Source organism: Poecilia reticulata, chromosome 6 (genome assembly GCF_904066995.2).
Source record: "Poecilia reticulata chromosome 6, P_reticulata-male-v2, whole genome shotgun sequence".
Lineage (NCBI taxonomy): Eukaryota > Metazoa > Chordata > Actinopteri > Cyprinodontiformes > Poeciliidae > Poecilia > Poecilia reticulata.
In genome coordinates, this window is record NC_088835.1 from 30,356,877 (window position 1) to 30,374,872 (window position 17,996).

At 40.1% G+C, this 17,996-nt stretch overlaps 1 protein-coding gene and 1 long non-coding RNA gene across 2 annotated transcripts in view; both read left to right on the forward strand.

Moving 5' to 3' along the window:
- The window catches only part of nrn1la (neuritin 1-like a), a 59,978-nt gene that overhangs the window by 26,586 nt on the left and 15,396 nt on the right, over positions 1-17,996 (forward strand). The window lies entirely within an intron of this gene.
- On the forward strand, positions 1,303-6,036 carry LOC145552041 (uncharacterized). The gene is made up of 2 exons (XR_014087982.1): positions 1,303-4,971; positions 5,006-6,036. It is a non-coding gene; the product is annotated as an uncharacterized LOC145552041 (long non-coding RNA).

Sequence of the window (17,996 nt, forward strand, 5' to 3'; positions counted from 1 at the left end):
CTTAAACCGGACCGGGATAATTATAAGGTGTTGCTGTTCACGTTTTGAACCCAAGAAAACTAAACAGGCTAACGTAGAACTGGCAGATTTACTGTTCAGGAAATTATTAAATCGTTGTAGTTTTATGCATCAGGAGATATTTTGGTACCGATATACGGTAAGGTTCCCTTCGATGGCTTAAAACTAGTTTATAGATGTTTAAATCTTAACTAAATATCTAGTTTGGAGCTAAATATTTAGCTTTCTAGAAAAATATTTTTGTTTCAATCTAAATATCTAGGTAGGAGGCCTAATTTTTACATTCAAGCTAGCTATTAGCTTGAGTTAGCTATTTAGTTTACAAATAAATATTTAGTTTGCTAACTAAATATTTTGTTAGCAAGTAAAACAACAACCATGATGGACTATAATGAGGATTAAGTTGTTAATATGCTGGTTTCGGTCGGACAACAACTGCAAATGTGTAAACTATGCGCCACCGTTAGCCTCCATGTTTACTTCCGCAAACTGAGCTCTACTTCTTCTTATGGCGGTTGGGAGAACGCTGACGCTATTGCGCCCTCTACTGCTCATGCGGGACACTTTCAGGCTGTTTGCCGGTTCACACTGGATGACACATACAGGTCACAAATACTTGTAAGTGTGAACGGCCATGGCAAAAAATATGATTTGACAAAAAAAATTGGAATTGGATCAGTTCAGGCTGCAGTGTGAACGCAGCCTTAGTAATTTTTTGGAAGCTAAATACTTAGCAGAAAGCTAAATGTTTAGCGTGCTTGCTAGCTAGCAAGCAATAGTTGTTTGGAAGCTGGTTAAAAATAAACCAGCTTTAGCTTTTGTTTAGAAAGCTAAACAAATATTTAGCTTTCTAACTAAATACTTAGGTTGAAACTATGACATTTATGAATGAATGAATGAATAACCAGCTGAAAATGTGCCTGTTAGAAATAAGATATTTCTGTCTTGGGTTTGGTGTGACTGACAGGTGTAACTTGAGAAATGCCATCCCAAAGGGTGGAAGTTGTTTTCATGCTGCTTCCCTTTTCCATGACCTTATGGCATATATATGCACATCCATCCATCCATACAGTTCATCCATAAGTCTGGATATAAGCAGCTCCCACAGTCTCAATGGGCGGCTGCTTCTCACGCGATGAGGCTTCTCAGAGTCCCATCGTTAGTTTCTGCATGTATGTCGTAATGAAGACGTGCGTCAAAGTCTCCATAGTGAAAGTTGCCGTAGTGTCGCATTGAAAACACTCGCTGCATAATGCTGTGTGTGTGTGTCTGAGAGAGTGTGTGTGGAGTGTCGAGAAAAGTCGAGCTCATCCCACTTCCCCATGCTGGAGATTTTAGTTTAATAGTAATAATAAATAAAATTACCTTAAAATTAATGACATAGGTGACATCAAGACCCAACAGTAGAGTCAGACGGTAATAAAATGAATCTGGTTGTGTGTGTTGTTATTGTGTCCTGCAAACTTTGCTTTAATTCTACTTCTTTCTATTTAATCATAAAAAATCAAAGTCAGGCAGAAAGAGAGTCATGAAACAGGAAGCTGGTTTCCTGAAGAAAAGCGGAAGTTTCTTTCTTGCATCAGTCTAAAAATAATTCAGACCATTCCTTATTTTAAAGCATTAAAGGTTTTTAAAGAATAAAATCTAAACATTTTGAGAAATTGGATAAAACCCACAGTAAAATACTTAAAATAATGACTTATAATTATGGCAATAATTAATATTGGTTTAACCAGTGGTTGATGTTGATTTGATTATAAGAATATTTACACTTACTCTTACACTTGTGGAAGTACTTAAAGGTGAAACAAGTAACTGTAACATGATATCAGATAATTAGAATAATGGATTATTATTGGTTTCTTGTCAGAAGTGTCTGTAATAACTCACATTATGATTATAATAAGAGTAACTAATAAGTTATGGTTATTATAACATTATAAATGAATGTTGAATCAGATAAACTAAAAGGTTATAAATGTGATTTTGACATTGAACTTGAAAAGGTGTAAAATGTTGTAACTGTAATTAAAGGTCACTGATGTTGTGTAGGAGGTAGATGGTAGGTGGAAGGACAGGGCAGAAATAGGAACTGATAGGAGAACGGAGAAGATAAAGCCTTATTGCTAAACTTCAACTTGCCTAAGAAAAGGTTGGGCAGGAAACAGAGGTAGGAGGAACTATTGAGCAACTTGGGGACATTAGAACAGAGATCCGGTCATAAGGTCTCCAGGGTGATGGAGATGAGATCATCTGTCCAAGCAGTCAGCCAATGAGACAGGCACAGCAACAAAGCTAGCCAATGCAAACGCACCAAAAGGTGGATAAACCCTTTATAAGGTGGGTGCAAAAGAGGAATCTTTGGTTGGATCCTTCAGGCAGCTTCGAGCCAAGACGGAGATGGACAAAGAACTCTGCAGCTGAAGAAGAGCCGGGGCCACAGAACCGAAGACTGTTCTGCACATGGGGACCAACCCGTTAGCCCCGCAACATGTGGCTTCAAATCGCACTTCTCTCAACAGCTGGGTTTAGACCCCCAAAGACAAAGACCAAGGCAAAGATGAAGATAAAGACAAAGATAAAGAACAAAGGCAAAGAGGAAGAACTGGTGTGTTCCTTCCGTGGGACCAGGAAGATCGTGAGACGAGTAGAAGGGAGCTACAGAGCTTCAAGACAAGAAGCTGAGGACCGCTACGCGCATGAGGAAGTCACCCTGATGCCCGAGACCTGCCGCTCTAAGTCAGTACTCTTCCTGTACTGGGAACCTCCTGCTGCTGCAACACCTTCATCATCAGGCCAGTTCTGGGGTTCAAAATGCCAAACTCTGTCCGTCTCTCTCAAAGTTTCCCTTTTTAGCTCTCAGTGTCAGCATTAGGGAAAGATAGGCTAGATTATTGATTTTACTTATTTGATTATTTCTGCTAGTGAATGAAGCTGTACTGACCCTTGCAAAATTGCCTTACTAATAAAATAATTAGCATTTAAGAAAATCTAAAAGATGTTGTGGACATTCAATTAATGAGTCACCTTAAAGTTCTTTGATGGTTATGAAATAGCTATGAAGTTTGATTCTGGGAGGAAAAAGTAGAAATGTTTATAGGTTGCTTTTAGCCAAAACTAAAACAACACCCTTGGGACTCGCCCGAGTCACTAAAACCAACCTGGTTCAGTAACAAGTGCAAGTTGTAATAAAGAGAAAGAGCGACCGTTAACAGGTGTGCTCTGTGAAGCTAGTTGGTTGCAAGCTACTCAATCTGGCTAATTCACAGGGTGAAAAAGGGTGGGACATCTGGATGGAGGTCGTTAGAAACCAGGCGAGTCTTTCTCGATGCCAGCTTAAACAGAGTTTACTCAGTTCTGAACAGGGTAAAATCCCATCAGATTTAGAAAACTCAAATTACCCGTTAGATGGAGAGCTGGCTGCACATCTCCCTCCTCTGAGAAGAGGAAGTAGAGTGAGAGAGAAGGGGGGGAGGTGTTGCGCAACAACAAGTGGCGCCCAACGTGGGGCGTTGCGTAACCACAACAAGGTGGAGCCCAACGTCATAGAAGTCTAAGCGTGTAAAACAGGAGGATAGTTCTGGATCTCGCAGTAACTACACGGCGTGTGGGTGAGGGGAGTTTCACTGAGGACAGTTGACCATGTCCATCAGTGACGCTAGTAGCCAAGATAGCCTAGACCCATTCCTGCTCGATGGCTTAAGAGAGGCTTTGGGGGATAGGCGACTCGGAGACAAGGAGGACGACGCGAGGTCGTACGTCCAGAAGATGTAAGCAATTTCACAAGGAAGTGGTGAAATGCATCTGGAGCTCAAGGTCGAGCATCTGAGAGCACGCATGAGGGAGCTCATTGGCGTGGAAATGACGAAGTGGACTGTTATGTCCAGCAGAGGAAAATTGTCCTTGTCGGAGCCGAGAAGTGGGACAGTACTCCCAGAGGACGGGAGGCCCCATGGATAACAGAAAAGAGAGGTGAGGAGTACCTCTTGGTGCTGATGGACATGGTGTAACAGTGACAGCTGAAAAAGAGCAGGTCTTCCCCTGCAGAGGAACTCCGTTCACGTCACAGAAAGCCGGAAGGCACTTCTCCTTTTTGCCCAGAGAGGGAAAGGGGAAGTTGCAGTTTACAGTGTCATTGAAAACAGGACAGAAAGTTTGGATTAAAGATCAAGATCGGTCTGTAGTCACGGTGATCAAGCTGAAATTCAATGGAATGAATTTTGTGAAGCAAGTACTGCACTGTAAAAAAGTATTACTTATGAAGAAAGGGGTCCACAAGGTCAGTGTTCAAGCCAGTTCTTAGCTAAAGCGAACCAGAATATTGCAAGAATCAAGCATCATGCCATCCTGTGTTAGACTGGCTACTATTACAGGATGATTGCCATTCAAAGAACAACTTCAAGGCTTAGGACTAGGAGGGCCCTGAAGAAATTGGATTATGCTAAAGAAGAACTCCTGTCACAAAAGGATGGATTAAACTGGAAAAGGGACTGAAGTCGTGAGGAAGGAGTGGCATCATAGACAACCACCAAGATCAATCCTGCAACAAAGTGTTGAAATCACACCCAACACCTGGAAGCAACCTGTGGACTTCACAGAGTCCTGCCTGACAGAGTCCTGTTGCCTCCGACAACTCCAGTAACCCTTTAACGACCCCAGCGATGGAAAAGGATTATGATTATGGATAAAGCGTCATGCTGCTTATGCTTTTTGTTTTGCTCTACTGAACACCCAGAGTTTTTTTTATTGAGGGTTTTTGCCCATCAACCTGTCCCTAAGGAATCTTCCACATCCTGAAGAACCAACGCTTCATTCAGCTGAGGATTTTTTGTCACTATTAAAGGATCAGAGCGACCTGGGTTCTCTTCAACATTCGTCACTTCCTGAGAGACATCAAAACTCCAAGGAGGGGGTGTCAAAGAGCAGTGGAGTTTGAAGACTGCTGAGCCCTTGGTGACGACTGAGAATCTGCATCTTCACATCCCAGACTGCTGAGCCCTTGGTGACAACTGAGAATCTGCATCTTCACATCCCAGACTGCTGAGGCCTTGGTGACGATGGAGGATCTGCATCTTCACATCCCTGACTGCTGTGGCCTGGGTGACGATGGAGGATCTGCATCTTCACATCCCTGACTGCTGTGGCCTGGGTGACGATGGAGGATCTTCACATCCCAGACTGCCATCTTCTCTTTCCAGGGGATGAGGACGCAGACCTGCAAGAGGGTGTTGGGTTCCCAGCATGTGAAAGGTCTGACCTCGCGGAGGGGGTGTCGAGAAAAGTCGAGCTCATCCCACTTCCCCATGCTGGAGATTTTAGTTTAATAGTAATAATAAATAAAATTACCTTAAAATTAATGACATAGGTGACATCAAGACCCAACAGTAGAGTCAGACGGTAATAAAATGAATCTGGTTGTGTGTGTTGTTATTGTGTCCTGCAAACTTTGCTTTAATTCTACTTCTTTCTATTTAATCATAAAAAATCAAAGTCAGGCAGAAAGAGAGTCATGAAACAGGAAGCTGGTTTCCTGAAGAAAAGCGGAAGTTTCTTTCTTGCATCAGTCTAAAAATAATTCAGACCATTCCTTATTTTAAAGCATTAAAGGTTTTTAAAGAATAAAATCTAAACATTTGAGAAATTGGATAAAACCCAGAGTAAAATACTTAAAATAATGACTTATAATTATGGCAATAATTAATATTGGTTTAACCAGTGGTTGATGTTGATTTGATTATAAGAATATTTACACTTACTCTTACACTTGTGGAAGTACTTAAAGGTGAAACAAGTAACTGTAACATGATATCAGATAATTAGAATAATGGATTATTATTGGTTTCTTGTCAGAAGTGTCTGTAATAACTCACATTATGATTATAATAAGAGTAACTAATAAGTTATGGTTATTATAACATTATAAATGAATGTTGAATCAGATAAACTAAAAGGTTATAAATGTGATTTTGACATTGAACTTGAAAAGGTGTAAAATGTTGTAACTGTAATTAAAGGTCACTGATGTTGTGTAGGAGGTAGATGGTAGGTGGAAGGACAGGGCAGAAATAGGAACTGATAGGAGAACGGAGAAGATAAAGCCTTATTGCTAAACTTCAACTTGCCTAAGAAAAGGTTGGGCAGGAAACAGAGGTAGGAGGAACTATTGAGCAACTTGGGGACATTAGAACAGAGATCCGGTCATAAGGTCTCCAGGGTGATGGAGATGAGATCATCTGTCCAAGCAGTCAGCCAATGAGACAGGCACAGCAACAAAGCTAGCCAATGCAAACGCACCAAAAGGTGGATAAACCCTTTATAAGGTGGGTGCAAAAGAGGAATCTTTGGTTGGATCCTTCAGGCAGCTTCGAGCCAAGACGGAGATGGACAAAGAACTCTGCAGCTGAAGAAGAGCCGGGGCCACAGAACCGAAGACTGTTCTGCACATGGGGACCAACCCGTTAGCCCCGCAACATGTGGCTTCAAATCGCACTTCTCTCAACAGCTGGGTTTAGACCCCCAAAGACAAAGACCAAGGCAAAGATGAAGATAAAGACAAAGATAAAGAACAAAGGCAAAGAGGAAGAACTGGTGTGTTCCTTCCGTGGGACCAGGAAGATCGTGAGACGAGTAGAAGGGAGCTACAGAGCTTCAAGACAAGAAGCTGAGGACCGCTACGCGCATGAGGAAGTCACCCTGATGCCCGAGACCTGCCGCTCTAAGTCAGTACTCTTCCTGTACTGGGAACCTCCTGCTGCTGCAACACCTTCATCATCAGGCCAGTTCTGGGGTTCAAAATGCCAAACTCTGTCCGTCTCTCTCAAAGTTTCCCTTTTTTAGTTCTCAGTGTCAGCATTAGGGAAAGATAGGCTAGATTATTGATTTTACTTATTTGATTATTTCTGCTAGTGAATGAAGCTGTACTGACCCTTGCAAAATTGCCTTACTAATAAAATAATTAGCATTTAAGAAAATCTAAAAGATGTTGTGGACATTCAATTAATGAGTCACCTTAAAGTTCTTTGATGGTTGTGAAATAGCTATGAAGTTTGATTCTGGGAGGAAAAAGTAGAAATGTTTTATAGGTTGCTTTTAGCCAAAACTAAAACAACACCCTTGGGACTCGCCCGAGTCACTAAAACCAACCTGGTTCAGTAACAAGTGCAAGTTGTAATAAAGAGAAAGAGCGACCGTTAACAGGTGTGCTCTGTGAAGCTAGTTGGTTGCAAGCTACTCAATCTGGCTAATTCACAGGGTGAAAAAGGGTGGGACATCTGGATGGAGGTCGTTAGAAACCAGGCGAGTCTTTCTCGATGCCAGCTTAAACAGAGTTTACTCAGTTCTGAACAGGGTAAAATCCCATCAGATTTAGAAAACTCAAATTACCCGTTAGATGGAGAGCTGGCTGCACATCTCCCTCCTCTGAGAAGAGGAAGTAGAGTGAGAGAGAAGGGGGGGGAGGTGTTGCGCAACAACAGGAGGAAATAGGTGTGGGGGTCATGAGAAGCCATGTGCATCATTCATGCATGAACTGACACCTGAAGAAAAATAGCTGCAGGTATAATCAATGTGAATGTTCTTCCCAGCGGAGTGTGTGGTTGTACTTGTGTGTGTGTGTGTGTGTGTTGTGAGTAGCAGCAGGCATCAGCAGCATTTCAGTCCAGTCAGCAGCGATCTTGCCAGCCCCAGCTCGACCAGACTCTTGAATAGATCAGTATTGTGTTAATGTGTGTGTGTGTTAACGTGTGTGTGTTTATGCTCTGGATGCCATCCATGTTGTTTTCCCTGAGGACAGCAGGGCGACTGCGCGTCCGTTTCATGTAAAACGGCGGCAGCTCTCTGCCTCCTGAACACGGCGCAGCCGGTGGGGGGTCAGCGCTGCACTTTGAAGGCGAGGCGGGGGGGGCAGACGAACAACTTTGATGTATTTTCAAACCCACTCACAAACAAACACGCTTGATCCTAGACAAACTGTCGCACAAACATCGGCAGAGGTGGAGGAGAACCAGAGGCTCCACAACGCGCTTGGAGGGAGAAGCATGCAGAAATGTGAGGAGTTCTGCGTTTTTACCTCATTTTCTCGACATCACAGGTGTCAAACTCAAGGCCTGGGAGCCAAATTCGGACCGCCGTAACTTTTTATGTGGCCCTCAAGATAACAGTTGTGAGCCTAAGTAATATTTTATCAATATAATTAAAGCAGTTTTTATCTATATACTGACCAGGGGCGGCCCAAGCGTTTTTGGGGCCCATATCAACAGATCAACATCAGATGCTTCATTGGCAACATACCCGCTATCGTTAGCATCATTTGTAATGAGCTTACATTGATTTTTAACCACGGGCTCCACAGTGGTGCAGTTGGTAGAGCTGTTGCCTTGCAGCAAGAAGGTTCTGGGTTCGATTCCCGGCCCCGGTCTTTGCATGTTCTCCCTGTGCATGCGTGGGTTTTCTCCAGGTACTCCGGTTTCCTCCCACAGTCCAAAAACATGACTGTCAGGTCAATTGGCCTCTCCAAATTGTCCCTAGGTGAGTGTGTGTGTGCATGATTGTGTGTCCTGTGTTGCCCTGTGACAGACTGGCGACCTGTCCAGGTGACCTGTTCAGGTGACCCCACCTCTCGCCCGGAACATTAGCTGGAGAGGCATCAGCACCTCCTGACCCCACTGAGGGACAAGGGTGTAAAAAAAATGGATGAATGGATGATTTTAACCATGCAGGAATAACGAAAAAAAAAAATAACATTTTGAAATGCAGAGTGGTATTTAAGGGTGTAGTTATTTAATTTAACTATTAGAAAGTAACGTCAGCAGACAAACACTAAATTTACAGTAAACAAGTTGACAATATATCTTATATTTCCCTAACAGTGGCAGATATTAACTTATGTGTACCAACCATAAAAATAACATACAAATTGTTTTCCTACCATTTAAATTGTATTATTTAATGTTATTTTGTCATGCTATGTTTTTGCTCTTGGGGCCCCCCGGTGGTGTGGGGGCCAAATTACACCAAACAGTCCTGCCAGTTTTTTGCGATTATACAAAGAAATTTGAAACGGAGATTCCACCTGATGAACCAAAACCGTTAAGCAATGTTTATAAGATCTTTGTAGGTTCTGAAGGAAAAATGAGGTCCAACGTGACACTAGCCACCTAAAAAATGGTGGGTAATTCTGAAGGCTTCAACAGAATAAAGATTCATTATTTACTCGGTGTTGGAAATATAATTCCCAAAATAAAAGTGACACACTCTGATCCTTGAAGGTGACAGATCTCCTGCTAGCTTCCATGTTTAACCAGCTGGGAGCTCCGTAGGCGATCCGCTTCCTCCAAAGACGGTGAAGAAACTTCCTCTGCTCAGAGACAACAACCTCCTCTGAGTCGTTGCTTCGTTTGTTGTCTTTGATAAAATAAATGCAACAGAAAAAGAATAGCATGTTGTAAATAATACATGTCTGTTGGGTAATAAACACACTGAATTCAGAGTCAGTACTGGGAAATAATGAATCCTGCGTGTTAATGCTGGTTTAATTGTATGCTGTTAGTTGTGTGCAAAAAATAAAAGATAAAAAATAAATATACATTTTTTGCACTTCAGCCATCTAGTGGATCTTAAAACAGACCATGTACATTTCAAAGTAAAAATAAATTAATAATAAACTTACCACAATTCAACTATTGTTTTAAGTTTTCTTATGTTAAATATAAATTCTGCTGTTTTGCATAGAAATTCCTGGTATTTGGTGCAGTTTCTGGATTTGCTGGTTGTTATTAGTTGTTGTTTATCCAGGCAGTATTTTCAAGGAATAGTCTGATTGGAAGAAAAAAGTCCTGCCTGTGATTGGCTGGTGGTGTGGCTCATTTAACGTGGCATAAATGTAAAGCCATACGCAGAAGGTTGCTCTTACAAAACACTAACATTCATGCTAGCTAGCATTCTGCCTCTTCTAGCCGCAGCTAGGCTAACATTAAAAATGTCGGCTTGGTTATGTGAACTTCCCTCGGTCAGCAGGTGAACATGCAGTTTCTCCATTGGTCCTCTGACTTCGAGAAAAGAAAGTGTCCAACAGTTTTTGATCACTTATCCATGAGTTGTCGCTGTAGTTCTAGACTTTGGTTCACTATATCCTGTGTAACTGAAGGCAACAGCAGAAACTATTTAGGCTATTTTTTCCCTTTATTATTAAGTCTAGATATTCTGCTGGTTCACTGAGTCAAACCAACCAAACACTTTCAAAAATCCTGTTCCCCCCTTCAGCTGTGGGGGCGCTGCACCAAGAGCTACTGAAGGAAACAACACAAAACCTCTGAAGAAGACACTGAACACACCTTCCTTCCTCATAAACTGTTAACCAAAATGAAGTGGCGTCAGATTTTAGCAGCCGGAGGATTTCTCTTTTGTTTTTGGTAAAAGACAACAAGGCCTTCCTCTTGCTAGCACTAGCTTAGTAGCATTTGTTTTGGTTTCGTTTACCCAGGATTCCCTGCAATGTAGTCCACTTGATGCTTTTGGAGCGGTCACTTGGCGTTCACATATGCATTCGAATTGGACCAGATTTCACTTTAACCAAATAGAAACCAAGTACACGGACCAGAGTTAGTTTTTTTTTGGTTCGCATCAGAATTCAACAGAGGTTGACGAAGTACTCAGCTTCAGTACTTGAGTAAAGATATCGATACTCATGGTCAAATCTTACTCAACTACAAGTGGAAGTTGCTCGCTCAAAAACCAAAGAGCTGAAGTACTTTCATTTGAAAATAGTGAGTGCTTTTACAGAACCTTCCAGTAGCTTTCTGAAACCACTGGACGATATATTGACATGTAGAAGCACTCTGCTACAAAAAGTCTACAACACCTAAAAACTTCAGCTTAAAAATCCAATAAAAAATGACAGATGTTTTCATTCTTAATATTTTATTTAAAATGTCATCACCCCAAAAAAAGAAAAGTCAAAAAGAGGAGAGACTTGAGTGTGAAAGTGAGTTGTGACTAAAAGTTGATGAACTTGGCTTCCCAGTCCCAGCAGCTCATCCTATGTTTTATACAGCTGGTGGTTCCTGCTATTCGCCAAGAAAACAGATTCTGTGCTTCTCCAGGGTGTTGGATCATTTGCAAAGAGTTGAAGTCGAACTGCCTGACTTTCTCCAAGACAACAAATAAAAGGCCGTCAGAATCTCTTTGAACCGCGTCAACTTTATGAAAGCATCAGCGAATGTCTTATATCTTTAATCTGCACTGTATCTCTTACTATTGATTTCTCAGGTCTGATCGATGTAACTTGATTTTTTAAGGTGTATATACACTGACCTCTGGGTTTCTTCTCATTTTCTTTCCACAACGCACACAAGATGTTATTACACCCCGTCTGAAAGCTGTTCCTCCTCTCTGCGCAAACGTGAATGACAGAGTTCAAACGCAGGTGACCTTTCCTCCATCGTCATTTCAGGGAGTTTAAGGTTAACTGAAACCATCAAAAGGGAACGTCTGGAAATGTTCTTTGCGTTTCTCGAGGTCAGTCTGTGTTAAACACTTGTTTTTTCATTCAATATAGTTTATTCCAGAATTAACAACCTTCATTATCAAACGCATCCGGAAAGGCACTGCACTTTTTACTCAACTCAACTTTGATCACGGAAAACTTTAAAAGCAGAACTTTAGGCTCCGAGTAGCTTGAATCGGCTAACACACAGAAAAAACATTCATAACTGCTGATTTTAATAGTTCAAATGTAAAAATACACACAGTGGGAACAGTTCTGGTACAATTGCAGGAGATAACTTTCCTTATTTTGGCTCTTTGGAGTTCAGCCAATCAGTTTGAAGGAAAATAAATGGAGCTTCTGGATTGGCTGGTTTGAAAATACTCAGTACAATTAAGTAGCATTGCAGCTAGGTATTTCAGCTTCACAATCTGCATTTTCCTATGGATATTTTAGAAAATTAATTCACAAAAAGGTGAATCCGTAAAGAGGAGGGACCCACTAGTTTTCATCCAAGTAGCCAAAAAACCAAGAAATTTTGAGATTAATCTCCAATTTTCTGGGTTTTTGGCAGAAATTTAATCCTGGTTTTTCTATCTGACCCCAACATGCCGTTGAAGTTTTGTATGTTTCCTTAATGAAAGAAAAGGAGCCACTTTATTCATACAGAAATGAAAAGCTGTAGTCTATTGTGGGCAATAAAGATATGGTTTAGGTCACTCTTTATTTGAAAACATTTTGGTGTATTTAGCTAAGTTTTACTAATGTAATTAAAAACATTAGATGTGGATGCTTTGGTGGGTAGCTGTGGTCGTATTTACCTTGAAATTAAAGGGAAAAAGGAAGTTTGGTTATTAAAATATGAATACTTTGTGTTTTATCTAACATTTTTGTGAGAACATTTTTGTTTGTGTGTCATAATTTTGTCCTAATTGAAAAAAAGTCTCATCTGCATCGACCATCTGTGTTGGTGGGGAAAAGTTTTTTCTTTCAGGGGCCGCACAAAATCAGCCCAGGGGGCTGAAAATGGCCCCCAAGCCGCACTTTGGAAACCCACTGTGTCATTTTAAATTATTTTAAGTTTTGTTTGATGTAGACAGGATTTCCATAACAAATGGAGCCCACATAGTTACTTTAAAATATGCTGGAAAATGCATTTAAATCCATCACAATCACTGGTAGTCTTGGCTTTTTATAATAATTTTCATTTTATTGCTTTTTTCCTGCGTTTACGGTCCAGTCCTTGACCATGACTGCATGATAAACCGCAGCAGATGAACAGATTCTGAAAAGATGCATCATCCTTCAGTATATTTAGTTTCTTTAGCAGGTTTAGTTTATGCATTAGAATTTACTGCCTCCAGGTCAAAGGTCAATCTCGGCCTCAAGCAGAGGAGTTGGTGTCATGCTAACAATCTCAGTGAAATATTCATAAAAATAACCGCGTGTTGCAGCGCCACCCTGACGTTTTCTAACTTGCTGTCACTCGATGCATCAACTTTTCTCATCGTCTTCAGTCATTCTAAACTTCAGAATGTTATTTATTTTAATTCAACAGGACAGAGTTTCTCCTCTCTGAATCATTTTATAAAACTTAAGAACTTCAGACATCTTTAAGTGTTAACGACGTTAATTCAAATTCAGGCCAGTGAACGCCCAGCTGCACTAACCTTGGCAGATTCTCACTCCCGCCTAATGGGGAAGCCTCGAAAAAGCTTTAATAATTCTCAATGGGGCTCTCAGATGATTTAAATGCAGACTCGACGATGTCTTGCGCTCACTTAATGATTTATTTTTTCACCTTTTAGTCCCTCTAAAAGGGAAGGTAGATGTCGTAGCATCCGCAGGAGCTCGGACTCCAGAAGGTTAAAAAAAAAACGGCTCTCTGTGACCCCAGGATGTTTTGGCTGAACCTCATCTCCAGCTGCATGAACGTCTGGGCGAAGTTTTGGTTTTTAATTAATATCCACGGTTAGAGCAGCTTTCAAGTGTCTGGATTCTGAGTGGCTCTTTAAAGGCTCAACATACAGCATCATATCAAAGTAATCCATCTCTGTAGTTTATCACTCACCAGATGGGACTTAAGATCAAATAAGGAAACTTAAGAAGGTGTAGAAAATACTAATTACTAAAAAATGTATTTGGTAGATTTACTTTGCATATTTCAACGTATAAATTCATCTTCTAGTTGCTCTTTAGCCTCACAGTCAAGTTAGAACAAAAGTCACTTTTGAAAGAGTTGCTCTTTATCCCAAAGGGAAATTAAATGTATCTCACATTATCTTTGCATCGTCAGAGTCGTCTTGGACGGTGATGCAGGAAGGATCTCCAGTAGCAGTCAGTCTTGCAGCAAATCTGAAAATACCTCTGACTGAAGACAGTGTTGTTTATGACAGTGAGACAATATTTCACAGTAGATTAAACCATCGGAGAGCTCTGCTAATCCACCTCATTTGCTTTTGCCGCTCCTCTTTAACCCCGTGTCTGCCGGTACGGTTGGAAAACTCTGCTGAATAAATGAATGAGAGATGATTTTTGAAGAACTAATAATTTAAAGAATGATTAAAGTTTGATGTTTAATCTCCTCACCTACACCAACAGAAACACTTGGTAGGATTTTTCAACTCCGTTTTGATCAGAAAGTAGTTTTACAGTATAAACACAAAGACAGAGTGAGTTTGCAGTCCTGCAGCGTTTCCAGGAGATCCATCTTTCAGCTGAGGCGTAATGTTAAAGCAGCAAACGCTCCAAGTTAAACCCCCCGGTGACCTCGGTGAGACGGAAAAGCTCCTGCAAACTGATCCGAGCCGGTCCAGAAACAACTAAACAGATGTTTCCCCCAGCTTAGATTTCCCAGCTGCACTCCGAAAGCCGAGGCTGGAAAAAAACCAAAAAACGACTGGAGCAGCTAATCACACGGCTCTTTCCTGAAGAGGACGTTTGAACCGAAGTTCAGATCAACTCGCTGCGGGATTACCAGGTTTCCACTCGATTTGCATTTCCTCAATTTAACGGATATGCAGAAGCTTACTGGATCTTAATTCAGTGATACATATTTAAAAACTCTTTCACGTAAGTCGGTCCTCAGGGTCCACGTTTGGTATTTTCAAAACCTCATATTGTGACGTTAACAGCTTTTTATTTTTGTCAGAGTGCTTCAATCAAGACATGAAGAAATCGAGTTTCACCTTCTATTAAACTTCCTGCTACACAATAAATACCAAAACAAGTTTAAATGTGATCATTAGTCTGTGCTTGTAATTAGAGGAATCAAAGCAACATTTTACACAAAATATAAGAATAAAACAGAAGGATATGCTTTCGACTAAGAGAAATTATGAACAGCAGTCATATTCTGTCCTGAATATATTTAGTTTGTAGATAAATATTTAGTTGGGTAACTAGATGTTTAGTTGTAGCTAACTAAATATTTGGTTTACTAACTAATTAGTCTGAATATAAATATTTAGCTTGTTAACTAGATACTGAGTTTGTTGCTAAATATTTTTACTCTGTTACTTTACTCCCTGTACGTTGCTGATGTCTTTCCACCCTGACATTGTATCAACACACCTGTTTATTTCATTCAGTTTGTAGAACAAATATAATTGAAAAGATTTTTTAATACATTCGTGCGATCACATAAACAGCAGCACTTATTTCTTTATCAAAACAAGAAAAACACAAATAAACGACATCAGTGGAAATCACATCCAAATTGAAGCATTCATGTGTGAAACTCATGTCTGACTGATGCCCGTTTATCAATTAATTTGTGCTTTAAGTTTATATTAAGAATAAGTTTAAATGTTTACCTGCTTGTATAGAGACTGAAGAATGAATAAAACCCAGCATCACCTGGCTGCATCTCCTCTGCTCTGCAGACTCAGCCTGGCTGCTGCTGCTGCTGCTGGTTTAACAGAAACTTGAAAGAAATCATTTTTAACAAAAGCGCTGACAGATTAAACTGTTGGACCAGAACTTGATTGCCAGTGGGGACCAGAGCTGCAGGGAACGCTGCAGCTTCCTCATCGTCACGTTGATGTTGGATTTTTCTTTTTTTTATGGCATGTAGTGAATTTCAAAAGTTTGGTTTTGTTGCACGTTTCATGAGAATAGTTTGAGTTCTCTGCAGAGGCATCTTAAAGCAAGAAAACTATTTTAAACTGGATACCTATAAATACAGAGAACACACAGTTGTGGAAATATGTAACCTTCCCCACTGAAATAAAAAATAATCTTTTTCTTTCAGAAATAACATGACTAGCTATTCTGAGAACACAAAGAGTTTTATTTTAGTTTTCTAATATGGTTTTGTCACGATTCTTAAATGTCCTTCAGATTTTTACTTCATGGTCAAATGTTTTTTCTATCCTTTTGTGCTTCTTTAATCATTTTATCTCAACTTTTCGTTTTTCTTTTCAGCTTTACTCCATGTTTCTCTCTACCATGTCTTCCCTAAGGCGTCTTATGGCCAATGTATGTAGAAACAAAGGAGTCAAATTTCACCAAATATCAGAAATTATGAGATCAATCACAGAAATTTGCTAGAAAAAATTCAGAAATGTCATAAATGTTGAGATTAATCTCAAAAGTTTTCTAGAATGAATAGTGAATTTTTAGCTTGAAAAGTAAAAAAAAAGTGTTGAGATTAACATCAGAATTTTTTTAGAAAACCAGTAAACTCTGAGCTTCACAAGTTAAATACTAGAACAAACTCAGAAATTATGAGATTATAATCCCAGAGGTTCTCTAGAAAAACACAAACAAATATTTGACCTTGAAAATTCAAACATCTCCTGCAAAGAATTTTTCTTGAAAAAAACTTAGAAATTTCTGAGTTTCAAAAGTGACATTTCTTTTTTGAGTTTAGCTAATTTTTTGTTGAAAATTTTTGACAAGTTTTTTTTTATATATAAATTTCTGAGATTAATCTAAAATTGTATTACATTTTGAATTAGAATTTTTCTAGTAAATGTTTTTCAGATTCATAAATTTGAAGTTTTTTTTTTAAATAAGAGATAAATCTTTTTTAAAAAAATCTAGAAAATTGAACAAATTTGCTACAGAAATGCTTTTTTTCTAAAATAAAATCTGAGATTTCTTTCCTAATTTCTGAATTTTTGGCGGACATTTACTCCTTTTTTCCACCTGTGCTTCTCCCCCTCCAGCTGTTATTATGTTCATTAAATCTTGATGTAGCTACATGAGTGAAGCCAATATATCTTCAACCTCCAGGACAGCCTGCTCTGAAATCAATGGCGTTCCTCGAAGTAAAACACAAAGACAGAAGATGGCTTTATGAAATATTAACCAGCAGGTCCCCGAGGAGCCGCGGCGCTGCAGCGTCTGACCCAGTTAGCATCGGCTGTTCACCTGTCAGGCTCCGGTCCGACGCAAACCCTCGTCATCCCAGCCGCCGGGTTCGCTAATCATGACATGATCCATCTGCCGTCACAACCAGCAACCAGCTCCAACAGCGTCTTCACAGTGTTTTCTCCCAGTCTTTCTGTCGCCACTTGACTCGCTGCGTTTTTTGGAATTACGAAAATTAATTTGCAAAAATAAACTCGTTTTTTGATCAAATGTTTCTGCGCTAGGATGAGGTGGTTTTTCAGCCACGTGGAAATAGATTTATTTAGCAAAACTGTAATGGAAACACTGTTTTCGCGTCACCTCAGTCACGTGATCAACAGCCGGAAGTTGCCACCGGTGAAAACTCAGAAGAATAGACAGGAAGTGGTAGGAGGACAATGATGTTTTTTTTTTCACGGCTCCACCGGAGCTCTCACAGCATCACAGTTCATAAAAGTTGTGTGTTATTACAATGTGTTGAATCCATAAATTAATTTCTCTTCTGTAAAATGGCCGACACAGTTTTCCCTAAACACTGCATACATAACCGCTCCCGAGTTTGTTGCTCCGAAGCCCGGATAAAGACGCTGATGGCTGATGGATGTAGCTGTTTACATCCCTTGTTGATATGATTTGTAACAACTTATCGAGTGAACAACGTTAATGTGTGATTTTAATGGACTTTAATGGAAACACTGACATTGTAAAATTGTGTTGTTTCCTCATTAGCACACATCTGTAATGGGAGCACAGTTTTTGTTTGTTTTTGTCAGTTTTTCAGTACTCTGGACATTTAGATGAGCATAAAAACTGAATGCTGCTTCTCCGTGTTCGGTTCTGGTTCTGGGGATGCAGAGCAGAGCAGAACCAGGTGGGCGTGATGGCAACAGATTGACTTTTTAGCTAACTGCTGAACACATGGATGAGTTTCTGTCTATTTTTCAGTCCTTTAATCAATCAAGTTTATTTGTGGAGCACATTTCAGCAGCTAAACAGTCCAAAGTCTCTTACATCATAAAAACACCAAGACACAAAGTCATGAGAGACACTAAACAGCTGATAAAACCAGAAACAAACATTACTGTTTGATGAATGCCATCATCAAAACTATCAATATTCCTCAAACATGTGGGTCAACTTT